We start from the raw sequence: 20,733 nt of genomic DNA, 5'->3' as shown, positions 1-20,733 counted from the left end.
CAACAACATAATGGAAAAAAGCCTACGGCACCTGGTATTCCCAGGCGGTCTCCCATCCAGGTACAAACCAGGCCCGACCTTGCTTAGCATCCGAGATCAGACGAGATCGAGCGCATTCAGGGTGATGTGGCCGTAGGCGATCTTGCACCCTACTTACAACTCTCTTGACAAAAGCCAAGGTGGTCACCTCGGGCAATCGAGAGGAAAAATACAGCAGGTCGCCAAAGCCAACAACATAATGGAAAAAAGCCTACGGCACCTGGTATTCCCAGGCGGTCTCCCATCCAGGTACTAACCAGGCCCGACCGTGCTTAGAATACGAGATCAGACGAGATCGAGCGCATTCAGGGTGATGTGGCCGTAGGCAATCTTGCACCCTACTTACAACTCTCTTGACAAAAGCCAAGGTGGTCACCTCGGGCAATCAAGAGGAAAAATACAGCAGGTTGCCAAAGCCAACAACATAATGGAAAAAAGCCTATGGCATCTGGTATTCCCAGGCGGTCTCCCATCCAGGTACTAACCAGGCCCGACCCTGCTTAGCATCCGAGATCAGACGAGATCTAGCGCTTTCAGGGTGATGTGGCCATAGGCGATCTTGCACCCTACTTACAACTCTCTTGACAAAAGCCAAGGTGGTCACCTCGGGCAATCGAGAGGAAAAATACAGCAGGTCGCCAATGCCAACAACATAATGGAAAAAAGCCTACGGCACCTGGTATTTCCAGGTGGTCTCCCATCCAGGTACTAACCAGGCACGACCCTGCTTAGCATCCGAGATCAGACGAGATCGAGCGCATTCAGGGTGATGTGGCTGTAGGCGATTTTGCACCCTACTTACAACTCTCTTGACAAAAGCCAAGGTGGTCACCTCAGGCAATTGAGAGGAAAAATACAGCAGGTCGCCAAAGCCAACAATATAATGGAAAAAAGCCTACGGCACCTGGTATTCCCAGGCGGTCTCCCATCCAGGTACTAACCAGGCGTGACCCTGCTTAGCATCCGAGATCAGACGAGATTGAGCGCATTCAGGGTGATGTGGCCGTAGGTGATCTTGCACCCTACTTACAACTCTCTTGACAAAAGCCAAGGTGGTCACCTCGTGCAATCGAGAGGAAAAATACAGCAGGTCGCCAAAGCCAACAACATAATGGAAAAAAGCCTACGGCACCTGGTATTCCCAGGCGGTCTCCCATCCAGGTACAAACCAGGCCCGACCTTGCTTAGCATCCGAGATCAGACGAGATCGAGCGCATTCAGGGTGATGTGGCCGTAGGCGATCTTGCACCCTACTTACAACTCTCTTGACAAAAGCCAAGGTGGTCACCTCGGGCAATCGAGAGGAAAAATACAGCAGGTCGCCAAAGCCAACAACATAATGGAAAAAAGCCTACGGCACCTGGTATTCCCAGGCGGTCTCCCATCCAGGTACTAACCAGGCCCGACCGTGCTTAGAATACGAGATCAGACGAGATCGAGCGCATTCAGGGTGATGTGGCCGTAGGCAATCTTGCACCCTACTTACAACTCTCTTGACAAAAGCCAAGGTGGTCACCTCGGGCAATCGAGAGGAAAAATACAGCAGGTCGCCAAAGCCAACAACATAATGGAAAAAAGCCTACGGCACCTGGTATTCCCAGGCGGTCTCCCATCCAGGTACTAACCAGGCCTGACCCTGCTTAGCATCCGAGTTCAGACGAGATCGAGCGCATTCAGGGTGATGTGGCCGTTGGCAATCTTTGCACCCTACTTACAACTCTCTTGACAAAAGCCAAGGTGGTCACCTCGGGCAATCGAGGCGAAAAATACAGCAGGTCGCCAAAGCCAACAACATAATGGAAAAAAGCCTACGGCACCTGGTATTCCCAGGCGGTCTCCCATCCAGGTACTAACCAGGACCAACCCTGCTTAGCATCCGAGATCAGACGAGATCGAGCACATTCAGGGTGATGTGGCTGTAGGCGATCTTGCACCCTACTTACAACTCTCTTGACAAAAGCCAAGGTGGTCACCTCGGGCAATCGAGAGGAAAAATACAGCAGGTCGCCAAAGCCAACAACATAATGGAAAAAAGCCTACGGCACCTGGTATTCCCAGGCGGTCTCCCATCCAGGTACTAACCAAGCCCGACCCTGCTTAGCATCCGAGATCAGATGAGATCGAGCGCATTCAGGGTGATGTGGCCGTAGGCGATCTTGCACCCTACTTACAACTCTCTTGACAAAAGCCAAGGTGGTCACCTCGGGCAATCGAGAGGAAAAATACAGCAGGTCGCCAAAGCCAACAAAATAATGGAAAAAAGCCTACAGCACCTGGTATTCCCAGGTTGTCTCCCACCCAGGTACTAACCAGGCCCGACCCTGCTTAGCATCTGAGATCAGACTAGATCGAGCGCATTCAGGGTGATGTCGCCGTAGGCGATCTTGCACCCTACTTACAACTCTCTTGACAAAAGCCAAGGTGGTCACCTCGGGCAATCGAGAGGAAAAATACAGCAGGTCGCCAAAGCCAACAACATAATGGAAAAAAGCCTACGGCACCTGGTATTCCCAGGCGGTCTCCCATCCAGGTACTAACCAAGCACGACCCTGCTTAGCATCCGAGATCAGACGAGATCGAGCGCATTCAGCGTGATGTGGCCGTAGGCGAGCTTGCACCCTACTTATAACTCTCTTGACAAAAGCCAAGGTGGTCACCTCGGGCAATCGAGAGGAAAAATACAGCAGGTCGCCAAAGCCAACAACATAATGGAAAAAAGCCTACGGCACCTGGTATTCCCAGGCGGTCTCCCATCCAGGTACTAACCAGGCACGACCCTGCTTAGCATCCGAGATCAGACGAGATCGAGCGCATTCAGGGTGATGTGGCCGTAGGCGATCTTGCCCCCCTACTTACAACTCTCTTGACAAAAGCCAAGGTGGTCACCTCGGGCAATCGAGAGGAAAAATACAGCAGGTCGCCAAAGCCAACAACATAATGGAAAAAAGCCTACGGCACCTGGTATTCCCAGGCTGTCTCCCATCCAGGTACTAACCAGGCCCGACCCTGCTTAGCATCCGAGATCAGACGAGATCGAGCGCATTCAGGGTGTTGTGGCCGTAGGCGATCTTGCACCCTACTTACAACTCTCTTGACAAAAGCCAAGGTGGTCACCTCGGGCAATCGAGAGGAAAAATACAGCAGGTCGCCAAAGCCAACAACATAATGGAAAAAAGCCTACGGCACCTGGTATTCCCAGGCGGTCTCCCATCCAGGTACTAACCAGGCCCGACCCTGCTTAGAATCCGAGATCAGACAAGATCGAGCGCATTCAGGGTGATGTGGCCATAGTTGATCTTGCACCCTACTTACAACTCTCTTGACAAAAGCCAAGGTGGTCACCTCGGGCAATCGAGAGGAAAAATACAGCAGGTCGCCAAAGCCAACAACATAATGGAAAAAAGCCTACGGCACCTGGTATTCCCAGGCGGTCTCCCATCCAGGTACTAACCAGGCCCGACCCTGCTTAGCATCCGAGATCAGACGAGATCGAGCGCATTCAGGGTGATGTGGCCATAGGCAATCTTTGCACCCTACTTACAACTCTCTTGACAAAAGCCAAGGTGGTCACCTCGGGCAATCGAGAGGAAAAATACAGCAGGTCGCCAAAGCCAACAACATAATGGAAAAAAGCCTACGGCACCTGGTATTCCCAGGCGGTCTCCCATCCAGGTACTAACCAGGCCCGACCCTGCTTGGCATCCGAGATCAGACGAGATTGAGCGCATTCAGGGTGATGTAGCCGTAGGCGATCTTGCACCCTACTTACAACTCTCTTGACAAAAGCCAAGGTGGTCACCTCGGGCAAACGAGAGGAAAAATACAGCAGGTCGCCAAAGCCAACAACATAATGGAAAAAAGCTTACGGCACCTGGTATTCCCAGGCGGTCTCCCATCCAGGTACTAACCAGGCACGACCCTGCTTAGCATCCGAGATGAGACGAGATCGAGCGCATTCAGGGTGATGTGGCCGTAGGCGATCTTGCACCCTACTTACAACTCTCTTGACAAAAACCAAGGTGGTCACCTCGGGCAATCGAGAGGAAAAATACAGCAGGTCGCCAAAGCCAACAACATAATGGAAAAAAGCCTACGGCACCTGGTATTCCCAGGCGGTCTCCCATCCAGGTACTAACCAGGCCCGACCCTGCTTGGCATCCGAGATCAGACGAGATTGAGCGCATTCAGGGTGATGTGGCCGTAGGCGATCTTGCACCCTACTTACAACTCTCTTGATAAAAGCCAAGGTGGTCACCTCGGGCAATCGAGAGGAAAAATACAGCAGGTCGCCAAAGCCAACAACATAATGGAAAAAAGCCTACGGCACCTGGTATTCCCAGGCGGTCTCCCATCCAGGTACTAACCAGGCACGACCCTGCTTAGCATCCGAGATCAGACGAGATCGAGCGCATTCAGGGTGATGTGGCCGTAGGCGAGCTTGCACCCTACTTACAACTCTCTTGACAAAAGCCAAGGTGGTCACCTCGGGCAATCGAGAGGAAAAATACAGCAGGTCGCCAAAGCCAACAACATAATGGAAAAAAGCCTACGGCACCTGGTATTCCCAGGCGGTCTCCCATCCAGGTACTAACCAGGCACGACCCTGCTTAGCATCCGAGATCAGACGAGATCGAGCGCATTCAGGGTGATGTGGCCGTAGGCGATCTTGCACCCTACTTACAACTCTCTTGACAAAAGCCAAGGTGGTCACCTCGGGCAATCGAGAGGAAAAATACAGCAGGTCGCCAAAGCCAACAACATAATGGAAAAAAGCCTACGGCACCTGGAATTCCCAGGCGGTCTCCCATCCAGGTACTAACCAAGCCCGACCCTGCTTAGCATCCGAGATCAGACGAGATCGAGCGCATTCAGGGTGATGTGGCCGTAGGCGATCTTGCACCCTACTTACAACTCTCTTGACAAAAGCCAAGGTGGTCACCTCGGGCAATCGAGAGGAAAAATACAGCAGGTCGCCAAAGCCAACAACATAATGGAAAAAAGCCTACGGCACCTGGTATTCCCAGGCGGTCTCCCATCCAGGTACTAACCAGGCACGACCCTGCTTAGCATCCGAGATCAGACGAGATCGAGCGCATTCAGGGTGATGTGGCCGTAGGCGAGCTTGCACCCTACTTACAACTCTCTTGACAAAAGCCAAGGTGGTCACCTCGGGCAATCGAGAGGAAAAATACAGCAGGTCGCCAAAGCCAACAACATAATGGAAAAAAGCCTACGGCACCTGGTATTCCCAGGCGGTCTCCCATCCAGGTACTAACCAGGCACGACCCTGCTTAGCATCCGAGATCAGACGAGATCGAGCGCTTTCAGGGTGATGTGGCCGTAGGCGATCTTGCACCCTACTTACAACTCTCTTGACAAAAGCCAAGGTGGTCACCTCGGGCAATCGAGAGGAAAAATACAGCAGGTCACCAAAGCCAACAACAAAATGGAAAAAAGCCTACGGCACCTGGAATTCCCAGGCGGTCTCCCATCCAGGTACTAACCAAGCCCGACCCTGCTTAGCATCCGAGAAAAGACGAGATCGAGCACATTCAGGGTGATGTGGCCGTAGGCGATCTTGCACCCTACTTACAACTCTCTTGACAAAAGCCAAGGTGGTCACCTCGGGCAATCGAGAGGAAAAATACAGCAGGTCGCCAAAGCCAACAACATAATGGAAAAAAGCCTACGGCACCTGGTATTCCCAGGCGGTCTCCCATGCAGGTACTAACCAGGCCCGACCCTGCTTAGAATCCGAGATCAGACAAGATCGAGCGCATTCAGGGTGATGTGGCCATAGTCGATCTTGCACCCTACTTACAACTCTCTTGACAAAAGCCAAGGTGGTCACCTCGGGCAATCGAGAGGAAAAATACAGCAGGTCGCCAAAGCCAACAACATAATGGAAAAAAGCCTACGGCACCTGTTAGTCCCAGGCGGTCTCCCATCCAGGTACTAACCAGGCCCGACCCTGCTTAGCATCCGAGATCAGACGAGATCGAGCGCATTCAGGGTGATGTGGCCGTAGGCGATCTTGCACCCTACTTACAACTCTCTTGACAAAAGCCAAGGTGGTCACCTCGGGCAATCGAGAGGAAAAATACAGCAGGTCGCCAAAGCCAACAACATAATGGAAAAAAGCCTACGGCACCTGGTATTCCCAGGCGGTCTCCCATCCAGGTACTAACCAGGCACGACCCTGCTTAGCATCCGAGATCAGACGAGATCGAGCGCATTCAGGGTGATGTGGCCGTAGGCAATCTTGCACCCTACTTACAACTCTCTTGACAAAAGCCAAGGTGGTCACCTCGGGCAATCGAGAGGAAAAATACAGCAGGTCGCCAAAGCCAACAACATAATGGAAAAAAGCCTACAGCACCTGGTATTCCCAGGCGGTCTCCCATCCAGGTACTAACCAGGCACGACCCTGCTTAGCATCCGAGATCAGACGAGATCGAGCGCATTCAGGGTGATGTGGCCGTAGGCGATCTTGCACCCTACTTACAACTCTCTTGACAAAAGCCAAGGTGGTCACCTCGGGCAATCGAGAGGAAAAATACAGCAGGTCGCCAAAGCCAACAACATAATGGAAGAAAGCCTACGGCACCTGGTATTCCCAGGCGGTCTCCCATCCAGGTACTAGCCAGGCACGACCCTGCTTAGCATCCGAGATCAGACGAGATCGAGCGCATTCAGGGTGATGTGGCCGTAGGCGATCTTGCACCCTACTTACAACTCTCTTGACAAAAGCCAAGGTGGTCACCTCGGGCAATCGAGAGGAAAAATACAGCAGGTCGCCAAAGCCAACAACATAATGGAAAAAAGCCTACGGCACCTGGTATTCCCAGGCGGTCTCCCATCCAGGTACTAACCAGGCACGACCCTGCTTAGTATCCGAGATCAGACGAGATCAAGCGCATTCAGGGTGATGTGGCCGTAGGCAATCTTGCACCCTACTTACAAATCTCTTGACAAAAGCCAAGGTGGTCACCTCGGGCAATCAAGAGGAAAAATACAGCAGGTCACCAAAGCTAACAACATAATGGAAAAAAGCCTACGGCACATGGTATTCCCAGGCGGTCTCCCATCCAGGTACTAACCAGAGCCGACCCTGCTTAGCTTCCGAGATCAGACGAGATCGAGCGCAATCAGGGTGATGTGGCCGTAGGTGATCTTGCACCCTACTTACAACTCTCTTGACAAAAGCCAAGGTGGTCACCTCGGGCAATCGAGAGGAAAAATACAGCAGGTCGCCAAAGCCAACAACATAATGGAAAAAAGCCTACGGCACCTGGTATTCCCAGGCGGTCTCCCATCCAGGTACTAACCAGGCCCGACCCTGCTTAGTATCCGAGATCAGACGAGATTGAGCGCATTCAGGGTGATGTGGCTGTATGCGATCTTGCACCTTACTTACAACTCTCTTGACAAAAGCCAAGGTGGTCACCTCGGGCAATCGAGAGGAAAAATACAGCAGGTCGCCAAAGCCAACAACATAATGGAAAAAAGCCTACGGCACCTGGTATTCCCAGGCGGTCTCCCATCCAGGTACTAACCAGGCCTGACCCTGCTTAGCATCCGAGATCAGACGAGATCGAGCGCATTCAGGGTGATGTGGCCGTAGGCGAACTTTGCACCCTACTTACAACTCTCTTGACAAAAGCCAAGGTGGTCAACTCGGGCAATAGAGAGGAAAAATACAGCAGGTCGCCAAAGCCAACAACATAATGGAAAAAAGCCTACGGCACCTGGTATTCCCAGGCGGTCTCCCATCCAGGTACTAACCAGGCCCGACCCTGCTTAGCATCCGAGATCAGACGAGATCGAGCGCATTCAGGGTGATGTGGCCGTAGGCGATCTTGCACCCTACTTACAACTCTCTTGACAAAAGCCAAGGTGGTCACCTCGGGCAATCGAGAGGAAAAATACAGCAGGTCGCCAAAGCCAACAACATAATGGAAAAAAGCCTACGGCACATGGTATTCCCAGGCGGTCTCCCATCCAGGTACTAACCAGGCCCGACCCTGCTTAGCATCCGAGATCAGACGAGATTGAGCGCATTCAGGGTGATGTAGCCGTAGGCGATCTGGCACCCTACTTACAACTCTCTTGACAAAAGCCAAGGTGGTCACCTTGGGCAATCGAGAGGAAAAATACAGCAGGTCGCCAAAGCCAACAACATAATGGAAAAATGCCTACGGCACCTGGTATTCCCAGGCGGTCTCCCATCCAGGTACTAACCAGGCCCGACCCTGCTTAGCTTCCGAGATCAGACAAGATCGAGCGCATTCAGGGTGATGTGGCCGCAGGTGATCTCGCCCCCTACTTACAACTCTCTTGACAAAAGCCAAGGTGGTCACCTCGGGCAATCGAGAGGAAAAATACAGCAGGTCGCCAAAGCCAACAACATAATGGAAAAAAGCCTACGGCACCTGGTATTCCCAGGCGGTCTCCCATCCAGGTACTAACCAGGCCCGACCCTGCTTAGCATCCGAGATCAGACGAGATTGAGCGCATTCAGGGTGATGTGGCTGTAGGCGATCTTGCACCTTACTTACAACTCTCTTGACAAAAGCCGAGGTGGTCACCTCGGGCAATCGAAAGGAAAAATACAGCGGGTCGCCAAAGCCAACAACATAATGGAAAAAAGCCTACGGCACCTGGTATTCCCAGGCGGTCTCCCATCCAGGTACTAACCAGGCCCGACCCTGCTTAGCATCTGAGATCAGAGGAGATCGAGCGCATTCAGGGTGATGTGGCCGTAGGCGATCTTGCACCCTACTTACAACTCTCTTGACAAAAGCCAAGGTGGTCACCTCGGGCTATGGAGAGGAAAAATACAGCAGGTCGCCAAAGCCAACAACATAATGGAAAAAAGCCTGGGGGCGCATGCGCGAAGCTCACCATGACGGACGCATCCCGTTAGAGCTCCGCTCTCACCGCCGCAATCCCGAGCCATAGCACTGCATTCCCAGTCGGCAATCACCTCGATCTTTGAGGACCCACGTAGCGGACCGCCCTGTGCTTCTCCCGGAATGGTTCTGACCGGCCACCGGGGCAAAAATAAGCCGAAACCAATCAAAGAAGCACTGGCGCGTGCTTCCTCCAAAATGGCGGCGAAGGCCTCAGCGGCGGCCCAGCTCACTACCAGCCCGCAACATCATGGGAGCAGCGATGAGGAGGACACCTCCACGGAGTGTATGAACATACCGCAACCTACCTCACAGACAGGTATGTCCCAAGCAGACTTCTTGAAACACATGGAGACCATGCTCCACAAAGCCCTCAAAGCCACATCCGACCAAATAACAGACAGACTTACCCGTGAGATCCGTGACCTAGGCCAGCGCACAGCAGACCTCGAAACGAGGGCAGACGATACGGAACTCACAATACAAGAATTGGTCCGTGACCAAGCAAGCCTCCGAGATGACAACGCGGTCCTCCTATCCCGTTTAGAGGACGCAGAAAACCGCTCACGGAGATCAAATCTTCGCCTTCGTGGCATCCCCGAGACGGTAGACGACTTGCAGTCTTTTACGACCGCTCTCTTTCAAGAACTGTCCCCGTCGATCCCGATCGAACGTCTTGAATTCGATCGGATTCATAGAGCCTTAACGCGTCGTCAACCCGAAGGCCCTCCCCCGAGATATCATAGTGAAACTTCACTACTTCCGAACGAAAGAGCAACTGATTTCGGCCGCACGAAACAAACAAGATCTGCTATTCCAAGGCCACGCATATCAGCTCTTCACCGATCTTGCACCCTCGACGATTGCAAAGAGACGTGCCATGAAACCGCAGCTCCAAATATTGATGCAACATCAGATAAAATATGATTGGCGCTTCCCTTTTGCGCTCCACTTCTCCTTTCAAGGTCAACAACATACCTGTTCTTCATCCGAAGCCCTACAGAATTTATTGGAATCTCTCCACCTTGTGGCACCTGAACCTCGAGACACATCTCTCCCACGCACTCCAGCTCGTCCTGCTCCCTACTCCTATGCAGCCACACCAAGACGGAATCGTCAAGCTACTCCAAGCTCCTCTTCTGCTAAGCGGGACACCCCGAAACGTTCCTCCAGCGTAGGCTTCCCTAGCCCGAAGGTCTTTATTCCCCGCTGAGAAACGCTCTTACCAGCTTTTTTGCCCTACTTTTTGCTTTGGCGTCCTCATTTTTTTGAGTCGTCAGTTCTTGGGACTTGCAAACCCTGATCTTCTCACAGTATTCTGTTTATCTCTTTTTCTTTTTGTTTTTTTGTTTTAGCATGGACATCTCTACCAACCATACGATTCTTATGATAGTTTCTCCACAGCTATATCGTAAAGCGAATCATATACTTCCCTTCCCCCCCCCCCTCCCCCCCCTTTTTTTTTTTTTATATATTTTTTATATATATATAATTTTTGATCTATTTTTACCCCCCATACTGTTACTTCACGGTTCACTTTTTACTGTGATTGAAACCCCTTTACACCTCTTTTATGTACACTTGAACTGCCACATTCATCTGGTAGAGTTTGTTGTTATTAAGTTTTGTTTTTTAACTATAATGTTAAATGTTACTTCAACGGGTACGCGGCGGTGAGCAGTCACTGCTCCCCCCATTTGTTGATGCACACTCCGCCTGCCCGCCCTCTGGTCGGGCGGACCGCAACACCAATTTGTTGGGCGGTGTGCCTTTGCTCGCACCGCCTCACACCTCTTCCCCCCTCCCTGCACAAACTTTTCCTGCTCTTACTTTTTCTTTTCCTCTGCTATACCCCTCCCCTCCCTTTCTTTCTTCTTGGCTGGTCGGCCCACTCGGGCCCTAACGGGTCCCCCGAACATACTCTTTCCCTTACGCAATGGCCCCCCTGAACATTTTGTCCTTAAATGTTAAAGGACTTAACTCACCACAAAAACGGGTCAAGGCATTTCGCACGTTTCTTACCCTGAAGGCCGGCATAGTGGCCCTTCAGGAAACCCATTTCTCTAAGCACACTACCCCCAAATTCTTTCACTCCAAATATCCTCAGGTCTTTACAGCCTCCGCAGACACGAAACACAGAGGGGTCCTTCTTGCCTTTCACCATACCCTTCTATTCACCCCCGGAACCGAAATTAAAGACCCTGAGGGTCGATACCTTATACTCACAGGTCTACTCCAGGACACGGCTGTCACAATAGTCTCCTACTACGCTCCTAATACGAATCCCAACCCGTTCTTCTCCCACCTCCTTCAGGTCATCCGAACACACCACGTCGGTGCCCTATTTATGTGCGGTGATTCCAATCAAGTTCTTTACCCACACCTCGATAGGTCACCCTACTCCCCGGAACAACTGGCCCCCTCCATGAAACTCCGCAAACAATTTCAAAAGGCGGCACTGGTAGACACCTGGAGGGAATGTAATCCCCTTAAGAAAAACTATACCTTCTATTCTAATCCCCATAAGTCTTTCTCTAGAATAGACCATATCTTTATACCTGTAGCATCTGCTCCCACTCTCCTTCACTCACGCATTTACCCCATTACTTGGTCAGACCACTGCGCTACAATCACGACTGTTTCTTCCATTATCTCTCCTCCCGTTAGCAGAGAATGGAGCATGAATGAAACTCTCCTTTCCAACCAATCATATTGTCTAGATATCCAAGTAGCCCTCACGGAATACCTCACCCACAACACCACCCCAGGTATCTCCCCCACTCTCCTCTGGGAGGCTCACAAACCGGTTATTAGGGGCACGTGTATCTCTGTCGCCTCACAGCTCCAGAAGCTCAGGCAAGAACGTTCCTCCCAACTAGAGGCCACCCTCCACCAACACTATCTCTCTTTCCAATCTGACCCTACGGTTTCTAATAGGTTGGCGTTCGAGAAAACTAAACTAGAGCTAGACCTACTTTTAACTGAAGAAGCTGATAAGCAACTCCGTAGATCCTCCCACACTGCTTACATTAAAGCCAACAAGCCCGATACTTTTTTGGCGATGCGTTTAAAGAACCCAGAGAAATCATATAAGCCCATAAGACTTCGAATATCACAAAGAGGTCCCACCAGTAACCCCGCTAAAATTCTCACTGAGTTCTCCACTCAATTGTCAAAGCTATACGCAGCCACATCATCCTTCCCTACTTCTCAAGCTGATGCCCTGCTCCGCCCTCTACAACTACCCCAGCTATCTCCTACAAATCTCGACACAATCGAAGCCCCTATTGCTTTATCTGAAGTATTGGCGGCCATCAAATCTCTCAAACCTCATAAGCGTCCCGGACCCGACGGATTACCTGCAGCCTACTACAAAAAATTCTCTGATACGCTAGCCCCAATCCTTACACACTCCTTTAATTCTATCCTCCAGTGTCAGTCTCTGGGCAGGGACACATTGACAGCCATTATCACCATGATCCCCAAACCCAATTCTGACCACTCAATTTGGTCCAATTTTAGGCCCATCTCTTTGCTCAACGTGGACATCAAGATCCTTGCCAAGGTCTTGGCCCTACGCCTGAACCCGATTATAGGTGGATTGATCCATAAAGACCAAGTGGGATTTATTCCCCAGAGGCAAGCTAGTGACAATATCCGTCGTGTGATTCTCCTCCAACATATAGCAAAATCGAGAAACATCCCTATGCATTTGCTCTCGCTTGATATACGCAAAGCGTTCGACACGGTATCCTGGCCATACCTTCACTATATTTTACAACGTTGGGGCTTCGGCCCCCATTTTCTAAGTTGGATAAACGCTTTGTATGCCCATCCCCAAGCTTACGTTAGATATGCTGGTTCACGCTCATCGCCCTTTCCCATTCAAAGGGGGACAAGACAGGGATGCCCCCTCTCCCCCATCCTATTTGCATTAGCAATAGAACCCCTGGCGGCTCTGATTAGGGCACACCCCGATATACGCGGTCTCGAGTTAGCTTCAACATCACATAAGTTATGCTTGTTTGCCGACGACGCCCTACTTTTCGTCACAACCCCCCACATTACTTTACCTAACCTCTGTAAGCTTCTAGATAGCTTCGCTACTATATCGGGCCTAGAAGTCAATCAAACTAAATCCAAGGCCCTCAATGTGTCCCTGCCAACAGATGACCTTAAACGGCTACAAAATAATTTCCCTTTCTTATGGTCCTCATCCTCCATCCCTTACCTAGGCATCCAATTGACGAACGACCCGTCCTCCCTCTACCGTACAAATTACCTTCCCTTACTCAAGAGATTTACGAGTATCTTGGCTTCTTGGCAGCCGCTTTGTGTCTCGTGGCTGGGTAGAATTACAGCGGTCAAGATGTCCCTTCTACCTAAATTACTCTACCTCTACAGAGTTCTCCCCACCACGGTTCCCCCGTATTTCCATCGTATCATGCAAAATAAAACCTTTAAATATATTTGGGAGCCGACCAGACCGAGGATTGCTAGATCTGTTCTCTTCCGCCACAAGACACAGGGCGGCCTAGGGGTGCCCAACTTCTTACAGTATTATAGAGCAGCTCAAGTGGCCCAACTAGCTCTTTACCATGCTACATCAGAAATTCCCTTGTGGGTTAGCCTTGAAGCTGTAGATGTCCACCCCATTGCCATTTCCAACCTACTCTGGTTACCCCATTCCAAGAGAGGCCCCCTCACAAATCCAGTTACCGTGCATTCCCTGAAAATTTGGGACGCTTCTCGTAAATCCTCCGCACTCATATCCACGCATACTCCATTGTTATCTATTTTTGGTAACCCGCTCTTCCCCCCGGCTCTCACTGAACCAGGCCTTTTTACAACCTGGTTCGGAGCAGGCATAACCAGAGTCTTAGACCTCTTGAGGGGCGGATCGCCAAAAACATTCCATGAACTCCAGGAACAATATCACCTTCCCAGTGTGGAATACTTCCGTTACCTTCAGATTCTACACTTCTTACAATCTCTCCCTAAGCCCAGCCCGACCCAACACCACATATCATTTTTTGAAAAAATATGCAACTCACATGCCCCAGGTGTCATATCGCAATTATATGCTCACCTCAATTTCCCCCCCCCCCCGTCCCTCCCACCATACGCAACGAGGTGGTCGGCCGATCTGTCTATAGACCTAGACGTTGACGCCTGGAGCGAGATTTGGACTAATACCAAGAACGCATCTCAAAATGTTGTTGCCTCTGAGGCCAATTTTAAAGTATTAATGCGTTGGTACCTAGTGCCAGCTAGAATCGCCAAATACGTTCCAGGATACTCGGCGTTCTGTTTTAGGGGTTGTAACACTGCTGGCACCCACCTGCACATCTGATGGACGTGTCCGGTAGCCCAGCAATTCTGGGTAGCAGTGTTCCAAATGGCATCCACTTTATTCAAACTCACTTTACAGCCAGACCCTGTCTTCGCTCTACTCAATAAGTCTCCTGAATGTTGCACTCGCAATCAATTGAAACTTTTTCTCCAGCTTACAACTGCAGCGAAACAAACCATAGCACACGCCTGGAAAACCCCAACTTTACCCCTGCCTGCCGTTAAGAATAGGGTAACGCAGGCCATTATCCACAGTAGGACTGAAGCCAAATTCCTTGACCGTCTCCCCAAGCACAATAAAATCTGGCAACCATGGGCTGATCACTTTTTGCCTGTTAATGTCCACTTAGATGCATTGGACTGCTGATATAGCATGTTCAATACTACCCGAACTCTTGTTCTTTGTAGGCCCCCGTGCCTGGGTGGGTCGGCCAGCCCTTTCCCTCCTGTCTCACTCCCCTTCCCCTTCCCTGTTTCTCCCAGTCTTAGGCCGCGTACACACGCGCGGACTGTTTGCCCAACCTTGTTCGTCAAACAGTTTCGGCAAACAGTCCGCTCAAAATTTGCATGAGCGGACTTGCCCACACACGAGCGGACTGTTTCAGCGAACTGTTTGCCAAACAGTTCGCTCAACTTTTGAAATGAACGGACTCGCCCACGTAAGGAGGAGGCAAATCCGCCCATTTCGAGCGCGTGTACAGGTAGGCGGGGCCCGCGAAGGAGACGTCGCGGGCTCCGCCGCCTGGAATGGGCTTAAAGGGGAACCCCAACGCCGAAAAAAATCGGCGTGGGGGTTCCCCCAAAGTCCACACCAGACCCTTGTCCGAGCACGCTACCCGGCCGGCCAGGAAAGGGGGGCGAGCGAGCGCGCCCCCCCTCCTGAGCCGTACCAGGCCTCGTGCCCTCAACATGGGGGGGTGCCTTGGGGAAGGGGGGGCCGCGCGGCCCCCCCACCCCAAAGCACCTTGTCCCCATGTTGATGAGGACAAGGGCCTCTTCCCGACAACCCTGGCCGTTGGTTGTCGGGGTCTGCGGGCGGGGGGCTTATCGGAATCCGGGAGCCCCCTTTAAGAAGGGGGCCCCCGGATACCGGCCCCCCACCCTATGTGAATGAGTATGGGGTACAATGTACCCCTACCCATTCACCTGTGAAATAAAGTACAAAAAAAAACACAACACAGGGAAAAAATATTTTATTGCACAGCTCCGGGGATCTTCCGTCTTCGGGGGTCTTCTCGCCGGACTCCTCCGCTATCTGTGTGTAGCTCTTTTGCTAGCGGAGGAGTCCGGCTTTCTTCCTCCCCGCCGCCGGCCTCTTCTCCCGACTTCGGGGGTCTTGTCCCCCTCTTCGGTTCTTCTGCCGGGCCACCGCGCCTTCTTGTAGCTCTTTTGCAGGCGGTGGCCCGGTCTTCTGTCGCCGCTGCCTTCCGTTCTTCTGTCGCCGCCTTCGGTTCTTCTGCCGGGCCACCGCGCCTTCTTGTAGCTCTTTTACAGGCGGTGGCCCGGTCTTCTGTCGCCGCTGTCGTCGTCGCCGCCGCCGCCGCCTTCCGTTCTTGTTCTTCTTCTTGTTCTTCTTCTTCTTCTCCTGGAGATGTTGACTCGACGAGCTCTCCAGCCGGAATGCCAGGGACACGCTCCGCTGCCACTTAAATAGTGACAATGGGGCGGTGTCACATGGTATATGTCACATGGGTTGGTCACATGGTGACCCCGCCCCCTTACGATGTCATAGTCCCCATGTGACATCAACCCATGTGACCAACCCATGTGACATATACCATGTGACACCGCCCCATTGTCACTATATAAGTGACCGCACAGCGCGGCTCTGGCATTCCGGCCGGAGAGCTCGTCGAGTCAACATCTCCAGGAGAAGAACAAGAAGAAGAACAAGAAGAAGAACAAGAACGGAAGGCGGCGGCGGCGACGACGACAGCGGCGACAGAAGACCGGGCCACCGCCTGTAAAAGAGCTACAAGAAGGCGCGGTGGCCCGGCAGAAGAACCGAAGGCGGCGACAGAAGAACGGAAGGCAGCGGCGACAGAAGACCGGGCCACCGCCTGCAAAAGAGCTACAAGAAGGCGCGGTGGCCCGGCAGAAGAACCGAAGAGGGGGACAAGACCCCCGAAGTCGGGAGAAGAGGCCTCCGCTAGTAAAAGAGCTACACACAGATAGCGGAGGAGTCCGGCGAGAAGACCCCCGAAGACGGAAGACCCCCGGAGCTGTGCAATAAAATATTTTTCCCTGTGTTGTGTTTTTTTTTGTACTTTATTTCACAGGTGAATGGGTAGGGGTACATTGTACCCCATACTCATTCACATAGGGTGGGGGGCCGGTATCCAGGGGCCCCCTTCTTAAAGGGGGCTCCCGGATTCCGATAAGCCCCCCGCCCGCAGACCCCGACAACCAACGGCCAGGGTTGTCGGGAAGAGGCCCTTGTCCTCATCAACATGGGGACAAGGTGCTTTGGGGTGGGGGGGCCGCGCGGCCCCCCCTTCCCCAAGGCACCACCCCATGTTGAGGGCACGAGGCCTGGTACGGCTCAGGAGGGGGGGCGCGCTCGCTCGCCCCCCTTTCCTGGCCGGCCGGGTAGCGTGCTCGGACAAGGGTCTGGTGTGGACTTTGGGGGAACCCCCACGCCGATTTTTTTCGGCGTTGGGGTTCCCCTTTAAGCCCATTCCAGGAGGCGGAGCCCGCGACGTCTCCTTCGCGGGCCCCGCCTACCTGTACACGTGCTCGAAATGGGCGGACTTTCCGAGCGGGAACAGTTTGCTCATTTCGAAAGTAGCCTACACACGGGCGGACTGTTCGCTCAAACACAGTTTCAGCGGACAGTTTTTCGGAATTTCCGAAAGACTTTGTCCGTCCAACTGTCCGCTGAAACTGTCCGCTGAAAGCCCACACACGGGCGGACTGTCCGCCCAAACACTGTTCAGCGGACAAGGTTGGGCGAACAGTCCGCCCGTGTGTACGCGGCCTTACTTTCACACCTCTTGCTTTTCTTCCCCTTCTCCTAATATGTCCCCCTCACTGAAAATTGTCTATTACACAGGCCAACAATCCCTGCCTGGGATTGACCCACAAACTTAGGAAGGTTTTTTCCCTCGTTCTGAAGTTTCTATTATCTTATTACCTTCCTGTTCTCATATTTGTTGTGCATTTGTAATGTATCTTTTCATGCCTACTCTACTTTACTGTTCGGGTCTTGACACCCGTTGTATATGCAAAGTACTTGATACATTGTCGCAAAATGTTCTGTAATTCTGCACACCAACAAGTGAACTACACTGTGTAACTGTTATGATGCTTGTTAATAAAATATGTTTCAAGAAAAGCCTACGGCACCTGGTATTCCCAGGCGGTCTCCCATCTAGGTACTAACCAGGCCCGACCCTGCTTAGCATCCGAGATCAGACGAGATCGAGCGCATTCAGGGTGATGTGGCCATAGGCGATCTTGCTCCCTACTTACAACTCTCTTGACAAAAGCCAAGGTGGTCAACTCGGGCAATCGAGAGGAAAAATACAGCAGGTCGCCAAAGCCAACAACATGATGGAAAAAAGCCTAGGGCACCTGGTATTCCCAGGCGGTCTCCCATCCAGATACTAACCAGGCCTGACCCTGCTTAGCATCCGAGATCAGACGAGATCGAGCGCATTCAGGGTGATGTGGCCGTAGGCAATCTTGCACCCTACTTGCAACTCTCTTGACAAAAGCCAAGGTGGTCACCTCGGGCAATCGAGAGGAAAAATACAGCAGGTCGCCAAAGCCAACAACATAATGGAAAAAAGTCTACGGCACCTGGTATTCCCAGGCGGTCTCCCATCCAGGTACTAACCAGGCCCGACCCTGCTTAGCATCCGAGATCAGACGAGATCGAGCGCATTCAGGGTGATGTGGCCATAGGTGATCTTGCACCCTACTTACAACTCTCTTGACAAAAGCCAAGGTGGTCACCTCGGGCAATCGAGAGGAAAAATACAGCAGGTCGCCAAAGCCAAGAACATAATGGAAAAAAGCCTACGGCACCTGGTATTCCCAGGCGGTCTCCCATCCAGGTACTAACCAGGCCTGATCCTGCTTAGCATCCGAGATCAGACGAGATCGAGCGCATTCAGGGTGACGTGGCCATAAGCTATCTTGCACCCTACTTACAACTCTCTTGACAAAAGCCAAGGTGGTCACCTCGGGCAATCGAGAGGAAAAATCCAGCAGGTCGCCAAAGCCAACAACATAATGGAAAAAAAGCCTATGGCACCTGGTATTCCCAGGCGTTCTCCCATTCAGGTACTAACCAGGCCCGACCCTGCTTAGCATGCGAGATCAGACGAGATCGAGCGCATTCAGGGTGATGTGGCCGTAGGCGATCTTGCACCCTACTTACAACTCTCTTGACAAAAGCCAAGGTGGTCAACTCGGGCAATCGAGAGGAAAAATACAGCAGGTCGCCAAAGCCAACAACATAATGGAAAAAAGCCAACGGCACCTGGTATTCCCAGGCGGTCTCCCATCCAGGTACTAACCAGGCCCGACCCTGCTTAGCATCCGAGGTCAGACGAGATTGAGCGCATTCAGGGTGATGTGGCCGTAGGCAATCTTGCACCCTACTTACAACTCTCTTGACAAAAGCCAAGGTGGTCACCTCGGGCAATCGAGAGGAAAAATACAGCAGGTCGCCAAAGCCAACAACATAATGGAAAAAAAGCCGACGGCACCTGGTATTCCCAGGCGGTGTCCCATCCAGGTACTAACTAGGCCAGACCCTGCTTAGCATGAGAGATCAGACGAGATCGAGCGCATTCAGGGTGATGTGGCCATAGGCGATCTTGCCCCCTACTTACAACTCTCTTGACAAAAGCCAAGGTGGTCACCTCGGGCAATCGAGAGGAAGAATACAGCAGGTCGCCAAAGCCAACAACATAATGGAAAAAAGCTTACGGCACCTGGTATTCCCAGGCAGTCTCCCATCCAGGTACTAACCAGGCCCGACCCTGCTTAGACATCCGAGATCAGACGAGATCGAGCGCATTCAGAGTGTTGTGGCCGTATGCAATCTTGCACCCTACTTACAACTCTCTTGACAAAAGCCAAGGTGGTCACCTCGAGAGGAAAAATACAGCAGGTCGCCAAAGCCAACAACATAATGGAAAAAAGCCTACGGCACCTGGTATTCCCAGGCTGTCTCCCATCCAGGTACTAACCAGGCCCGACGCTGCTTAGCATCCGAGATCAGATGAGATCGAGCGCATTCAGGGTGATGTGGCCGCAGGCGATCTTGCACCCTACTTACAACTCTCTTGACAAAAGCCAAGGTGGTCACCTCGGGCAATCGAGAGGAAAAATACAGCAGGTCGCCAAAGCCACCAACATAATGGAAAAAAGCCTACGGCACCTGGTATTCCCAGGCGGTCTCCCATGCAGGTACTAACCAGGCCAGACCCTGCCTAGCATCTGAGATCAGACGAGATCGAGCGCATTCAGGGAGATGTGGCCGTAGGCGATCTTGCACCCTACTTACAACTCTCTTGATAAAAGCCAAGGTGGTCACCTCGGGCAATCGAGAGGAAAAATACAGCAGGTCACCAAAGCCAACAACATAATGGAAAAAAGCCTACGGCACCTGGTATTCCCAGGCGGTCTCCCATCCAGGTACTAACCAGGCCCGACCCTGCTTAGCATCTGAGATCAGACGAGATCGAGCGCATTCAGGGTGATGTGGCCGTAGGCGATCTTGCACCCTACTTACAACTCTCTTGACAAAAGCCAAGGTGGTCACCTCGGGCAATCGAGAGGAAAAATACAGCAGGTCGCCAAAGCCAACAACATAATGGAAAAAAGCCTACGGCACCTGGTATTCCCCGGTAGGTCTCCCATCCAGGTACTAACCAGGCACAACCCTGCTTAGCATCTGAGATCAGACAAGATTGAGCGCATTCAGGGTGATGTGGCCATAGGCGATCTTGCACCCTACTTACAACTCTCTTGACAAAAGCCAAGGTGGTCACCTCGGGCAATCGAGAGGAAAAATACAGCAGGTCGCCAAAGCCAACAACATAATGGAAAAAAGCGTACGGCACCTGGTATTCCCAGGCGGTCTCCCATCCAGGTACTAACCAGGCCCGACCCTGCTTAGCATCCGAGATCAGACGAGATCGAGTGCATTCAGGGTGATGTGGCCGTAGGCGATCTTGCACCCTACTTACAACTCTCTTGACAAAAGCCAAGGTGGTCACCTCGGGCAATCGAGAGGAAAAATACAGCAGGTCGCCAAAGCCAACAACATAATGGAAAAAAGCCTACGGCACCTGGTATTCCCAGGCGGAATGCCATGCAGGTACTAACCAGGCCCGACCCTGCTTAGCATCCGAGATCAGACGAGATCGAGCGCATTCAGGGTGAAGTGGCCGTAGGCGATCTTGCACCCTACTTA

General features: G+C 52.1%; 30 non-coding genes and 23 pseudogenes across 30 annotated transcripts; all 53 read right to left on the bottom strand.

Annotated features, from left to right (window-relative positions):
* Nucleotides 1–19: 19 nt before the first annotated feature.
* On the bottom strand, nucleotides 20–138 carry LOC143952505 (5S ribosomal RNA). Its single transcript, XR_013267675.1, has one exon. It is a non-coding gene; the product is annotated as a 5S ribosomal RNA (ribosomal RNA).
* Nucleotides 139–247: 109 nt separating this feature from the next.
* Nucleotides 248–366, bottom strand: LOC143943830 (5S ribosomal RNA; annotated as a pseudogene).
* Nucleotides 367–475: 109 nt separating this feature from the next.
* On the bottom strand, nucleotides 476–594 carry LOC143943555 (5S ribosomal RNA; annotated as a pseudogene).
* A 109-nt stretch (nucleotides 595–703) lies between these two features.
* Nucleotides 704–822, bottom strand: LOC143954928 (5S ribosomal RNA; annotated as a pseudogene).
* Nucleotides 823–931: 109 nt separating this feature from the next.
* On the bottom strand, nucleotides 932–1,050 carry LOC143945950 (5S ribosomal RNA; annotated as a pseudogene).
* A 109-nt stretch (nucleotides 1,051–1,159) lies between these two features.
* On the bottom strand, nucleotides 1,160–1,278 carry LOC143952504 (5S ribosomal RNA). Its single transcript, XR_013267674.1, has one exon. It is a non-coding gene; the product is annotated as a 5S ribosomal RNA (ribosomal RNA).
* A 109-nt stretch (nucleotides 1,279–1,387) lies between these two features.
* On the bottom strand, nucleotides 1,388–1,506 carry LOC143943829 (5S ribosomal RNA; annotated as a pseudogene).
* Nucleotides 1,507–1,615: 109 nt separating this feature from the next.
* On the bottom strand, nucleotides 1,616–1,734 carry LOC143952255 (5S ribosomal RNA). The gene has a single exon (XR_013267450.1). It is a non-coding gene; the product is annotated as a 5S ribosomal RNA (ribosomal RNA).
* Nucleotides 1,735–1,844: 110 nt separating this feature from the next.
* Nucleotides 1,845–1,963, bottom strand: LOC143954712 (5S ribosomal RNA). The gene has a single exon (XR_013269675.1). It is a non-coding gene; the product is annotated as a 5S ribosomal RNA (ribosomal RNA).
* Nucleotides 1,964–2,072: 109 nt separating this feature from the next.
* On the bottom strand, nucleotides 2,073–2,191 carry LOC143945047 (5S ribosomal RNA). Its single transcript, XR_013265082.1, has one exon. It is a non-coding gene; the product is annotated as a 5S ribosomal RNA (ribosomal RNA).
* A 109-nt stretch (nucleotides 2,192–2,300) lies between these two features.
* On the bottom strand, nucleotides 2,301–2,419 carry LOC143947490 (5S ribosomal RNA; annotated as a pseudogene).
* A 109-nt stretch (nucleotides 2,420–2,528) lies between these two features.
* LOC143953466 (5S ribosomal RNA) lies at nucleotides 2,529–2,647 on the bottom strand. Its single transcript, XR_013268546.1, has one exon. It is a non-coding gene; the product is annotated as a 5S ribosomal RNA (ribosomal RNA).
* A 109-nt stretch (nucleotides 2,648–2,756) lies between these two features.
* Nucleotides 2,757–2,875, bottom strand: LOC143947329 (5S ribosomal RNA). Its single transcript, XR_013265293.1, has one exon. It is a non-coding gene; the product is annotated as a 5S ribosomal RNA (ribosomal RNA).
* Nucleotides 2,876–2,985: 110 nt separating this feature from the next.
* On the bottom strand, nucleotides 2,986–3,104 carry LOC143954688 (5S ribosomal RNA). Its single transcript, XR_013269652.1, has one exon. It is a non-coding gene; the product is annotated as a 5S ribosomal RNA (ribosomal RNA).
* A 109-nt stretch (nucleotides 3,105–3,213) lies between these two features.
* Nucleotides 3,214–3,332, bottom strand: LOC143946566 (5S ribosomal RNA; annotated as a pseudogene).
* Nucleotides 3,333–3,441: 109 nt separating this feature from the next.
* On the bottom strand, nucleotides 3,442–3,560 carry LOC143946226 (5S ribosomal RNA). The gene has a single exon (XR_013265191.1). It is a non-coding gene; the product is annotated as a 5S ribosomal RNA (ribosomal RNA).
* A 110-nt stretch (nucleotides 3,561–3,670) lies between these two features.
* LOC143954702 (5S ribosomal RNA) lies at nucleotides 3,671–3,789 on the bottom strand. The gene has a single exon (XR_013269666.1). It is a non-coding gene; the product is annotated as a 5S ribosomal RNA (ribosomal RNA).
* Nucleotides 3,790–3,898: 109 nt separating this feature from the next.
* LOC143945222 (5S ribosomal RNA) lies at nucleotides 3,899–4,017 on the bottom strand (annotated as a pseudogene).
* A 109-nt stretch (nucleotides 4,018–4,126) lies between these two features.
* Nucleotides 4,127–4,245, bottom strand: LOC143953570 (5S ribosomal RNA). The gene has a single exon (XR_013268640.1). It is a non-coding gene; the product is annotated as a 5S ribosomal RNA (ribosomal RNA).
* Nucleotides 4,246–4,354: 109 nt separating this feature from the next.
* On the bottom strand, nucleotides 4,355–4,473 carry LOC143947317 (5S ribosomal RNA). The gene has a single exon (XR_013265292.1). It is a non-coding gene; the product is annotated as a 5S ribosomal RNA (ribosomal RNA).
* Nucleotides 4,474–4,582: 109 nt separating this feature from the next.
* LOC143947305 (5S ribosomal RNA) lies at nucleotides 4,583–4,701 on the bottom strand. Its single transcript, XR_013265291.1, has one exon. It is a non-coding gene; the product is annotated as a 5S ribosomal RNA (ribosomal RNA).
* A 109-nt stretch (nucleotides 4,702–4,810) lies between these two features.
* Nucleotides 4,811–4,929, bottom strand: LOC143950304 (5S ribosomal RNA). The gene has a single exon (XR_013265718.1). It is a non-coding gene; the product is annotated as a 5S ribosomal RNA (ribosomal RNA).
* A 109-nt stretch (nucleotides 4,930–5,038) lies between these two features.
* On the bottom strand, nucleotides 5,039–5,157 carry LOC143947293 (5S ribosomal RNA). The gene has a single exon (XR_013265290.1). It is a non-coding gene; the product is annotated as a 5S ribosomal RNA (ribosomal RNA).
* A 109-nt stretch (nucleotides 5,158–5,266) lies between these two features.
* Nucleotides 5,267–5,385, bottom strand: LOC143944254 (5S ribosomal RNA). Its single transcript, XR_013265010.1, has one exon. It is a non-coding gene; the product is annotated as a 5S ribosomal RNA (ribosomal RNA).
* Nucleotides 5,386–5,494: 109 nt separating this feature from the next.
* On the bottom strand, nucleotides 5,495–5,613 carry LOC143946224 (5S ribosomal RNA; annotated as a pseudogene).
* Nucleotides 5,614–5,722: 109 nt separating this feature from the next.
* On the bottom strand, nucleotides 5,723–5,841 carry LOC143946551 (5S ribosomal RNA; annotated as a pseudogene).
* A 109-nt stretch (nucleotides 5,842–5,950) lies between these two features.
* On the bottom strand, nucleotides 5,951–6,069 carry LOC143954134 (5S ribosomal RNA). The gene has a single exon (XR_013269152.1). It is a non-coding gene; the product is annotated as a 5S ribosomal RNA (ribosomal RNA).
* A 109-nt stretch (nucleotides 6,070–6,178) lies between these two features.
* LOC143947280 (5S ribosomal RNA) lies at nucleotides 6,179–6,297 on the bottom strand. Its single transcript, XR_013265289.1, has one exon. It is a non-coding gene; the product is annotated as a 5S ribosomal RNA (ribosomal RNA).
* A 109-nt stretch (nucleotides 6,298–6,406) lies between these two features.
* On the bottom strand, nucleotides 6,407–6,525 carry LOC143950209 (5S ribosomal RNA). The gene has a single exon (XR_013265633.1). It is a non-coding gene; the product is annotated as a 5S ribosomal RNA (ribosomal RNA).
* A 109-nt stretch (nucleotides 6,526–6,634) lies between these two features.
* On the bottom strand, nucleotides 6,635–6,753 carry LOC143950296 (5S ribosomal RNA). The gene has a single exon (XR_013265711.1). It is a non-coding gene; the product is annotated as a 5S ribosomal RNA (ribosomal RNA).
* Nucleotides 6,754–6,862: 109 nt separating this feature from the next.
* On the bottom strand, nucleotides 6,863–6,981 carry LOC143954205 (5S ribosomal RNA). The gene has a single exon (XR_013269218.1). It is a non-coding gene; the product is annotated as a 5S ribosomal RNA (ribosomal RNA).
* A 109-nt stretch (nucleotides 6,982–7,090) lies between these two features.
* LOC143945261 (5S ribosomal RNA) lies at nucleotides 7,091–7,209 on the bottom strand (annotated as a pseudogene).
* A 109-nt stretch (nucleotides 7,210–7,318) lies between these two features.
* LOC143946968 (5S ribosomal RNA) lies at nucleotides 7,319–7,437 on the bottom strand (annotated as a pseudogene).
* Nucleotides 7,438–7,546: 109 nt separating this feature from the next.
* LOC143951393 (5S ribosomal RNA) lies at nucleotides 7,547–7,665 on the bottom strand. Its single transcript, XR_013266670.1, has one exon. It is a non-coding gene; the product is annotated as a 5S ribosomal RNA (ribosomal RNA).
* Nucleotides 7,666–7,775: 110 nt separating this feature from the next.
* On the bottom strand, nucleotides 7,776–7,894 carry LOC143952421 (5S ribosomal RNA). Its single transcript, XR_013267600.1, has one exon. It is a non-coding gene; the product is annotated as a 5S ribosomal RNA (ribosomal RNA).
* Nucleotides 7,895–8,003: 109 nt separating this feature from the next.
* Nucleotides 8,004–8,122, bottom strand: LOC143944504 (5S ribosomal RNA; annotated as a pseudogene).
* Nucleotides 8,123–8,231: 109 nt separating this feature from the next.
* LOC143952424 (5S ribosomal RNA) lies at nucleotides 8,232–8,350 on the bottom strand. The gene has a single exon (XR_013267602.1). It is a non-coding gene; the product is annotated as a 5S ribosomal RNA (ribosomal RNA).
* A 109-nt stretch (nucleotides 8,351–8,459) lies between these two features.
* Nucleotides 8,460–8,578, bottom strand: LOC143954914 (5S ribosomal RNA; annotated as a pseudogene).
* A 109-nt stretch (nucleotides 8,579–8,687) lies between these two features.
* Nucleotides 8,688–8,806, bottom strand: LOC143952962 (5S ribosomal RNA). The gene has a single exon (XR_013268089.1). It is a non-coding gene; the product is annotated as a 5S ribosomal RNA (ribosomal RNA).
* An 8,830-nt stretch (nucleotides 8,807–17,636) lies between these two features.
* Nucleotides 17,637–17,755, bottom strand: LOC143950310 (5S ribosomal RNA). The gene has a single exon (XR_013265724.1). It is a non-coding gene; the product is annotated as a 5S ribosomal RNA (ribosomal RNA).
* Nucleotides 17,756–17,864: 109 nt separating this feature from the next.
* Nucleotides 17,865–17,983, bottom strand: LOC143945373 (5S ribosomal RNA; annotated as a pseudogene).
* A 109-nt stretch (nucleotides 17,984–18,092) lies between these two features.
* On the bottom strand, nucleotides 18,093–18,211 carry LOC143953456 (5S ribosomal RNA). The gene has a single exon (XR_013268537.1). It is a non-coding gene; the product is annotated as a 5S ribosomal RNA (ribosomal RNA).
* Nucleotides 18,212–18,320: 109 nt separating this feature from the next.
* On the bottom strand, nucleotides 18,321–18,439 carry LOC143945579 (5S ribosomal RNA; annotated as a pseudogene).
* A 110-nt stretch (nucleotides 18,440–18,549) lies between these two features.
* Nucleotides 18,550–18,668, bottom strand: LOC143945516 (5S ribosomal RNA; annotated as a pseudogene).
* A 109-nt stretch (nucleotides 18,669–18,777) lies between these two features.
* On the bottom strand, nucleotides 18,778–18,896 carry LOC143954784 (5S ribosomal RNA). Its single transcript, XR_013269740.1, has one exon. It is a non-coding gene; the product is annotated as a 5S ribosomal RNA (ribosomal RNA).
* Nucleotides 18,897–19,006: 110 nt separating this feature from the next.
* LOC143948646 (5S ribosomal RNA) lies at nucleotides 19,007–19,125 on the bottom strand (annotated as a pseudogene).
* A 109-nt stretch (nucleotides 19,126–19,234) lies between these two features.
* On the bottom strand, nucleotides 19,235–19,354 carry LOC143947035 (5S ribosomal RNA; annotated as a pseudogene).
* Nucleotides 19,355–19,455: 101 nt separating this feature from the next.
* Nucleotides 19,456–19,574, bottom strand: LOC143944514 (5S ribosomal RNA; annotated as a pseudogene).
* Nucleotides 19,575–19,683: 109 nt separating this feature from the next.
* On the bottom strand, nucleotides 19,684–19,802 carry LOC143947333 (5S ribosomal RNA; annotated as a pseudogene).
* Nucleotides 19,803–19,911: 109 nt separating this feature from the next.
* On the bottom strand, nucleotides 19,912–20,030 carry LOC143951446 (5S ribosomal RNA). The gene has a single exon (XR_013266718.1). It is a non-coding gene; the product is annotated as a 5S ribosomal RNA (ribosomal RNA).
* A 109-nt stretch (nucleotides 20,031–20,139) lies between these two features.
* Nucleotides 20,140–20,259, bottom strand: LOC143948590 (5S ribosomal RNA; annotated as a pseudogene).
* A 109-nt stretch (nucleotides 20,260–20,368) lies between these two features.
* LOC143950321 (5S ribosomal RNA) lies at nucleotides 20,369–20,487 on the bottom strand. Its single transcript, XR_013265734.1, has one exon. It is a non-coding gene; the product is annotated as a 5S ribosomal RNA (ribosomal RNA).
* A 109-nt stretch (nucleotides 20,488–20,596) lies between these two features.
* LOC143945361 (5S ribosomal RNA) lies at nucleotides 20,597–20,715 on the bottom strand (annotated as a pseudogene).
* Between the last annotated feature and the right edge of the window lie 18 nt (nucleotides 20,716–20,733).

Source organism: Lithobates pipiens, unplaced genomic scaffold, assembly GCF_037356315.1.
Source record: "Lithobates pipiens isolate NorthernLeopardFrog02 unplaced genomic scaffold, aLitPip1_a1.2 Scaffold_30, whole genome shotgun sequence".
In the NCBI taxonomy this organism is placed as follows: Eukaryota; Metazoa; Chordata; class Amphibia; order Anura; family Ranidae; genus Lithobates; species Lithobates pipiens.
Note: the sequence above shows the minus strand (reverse complement) of the source record. Positions and strands in the feature narration are given on the sequence as shown.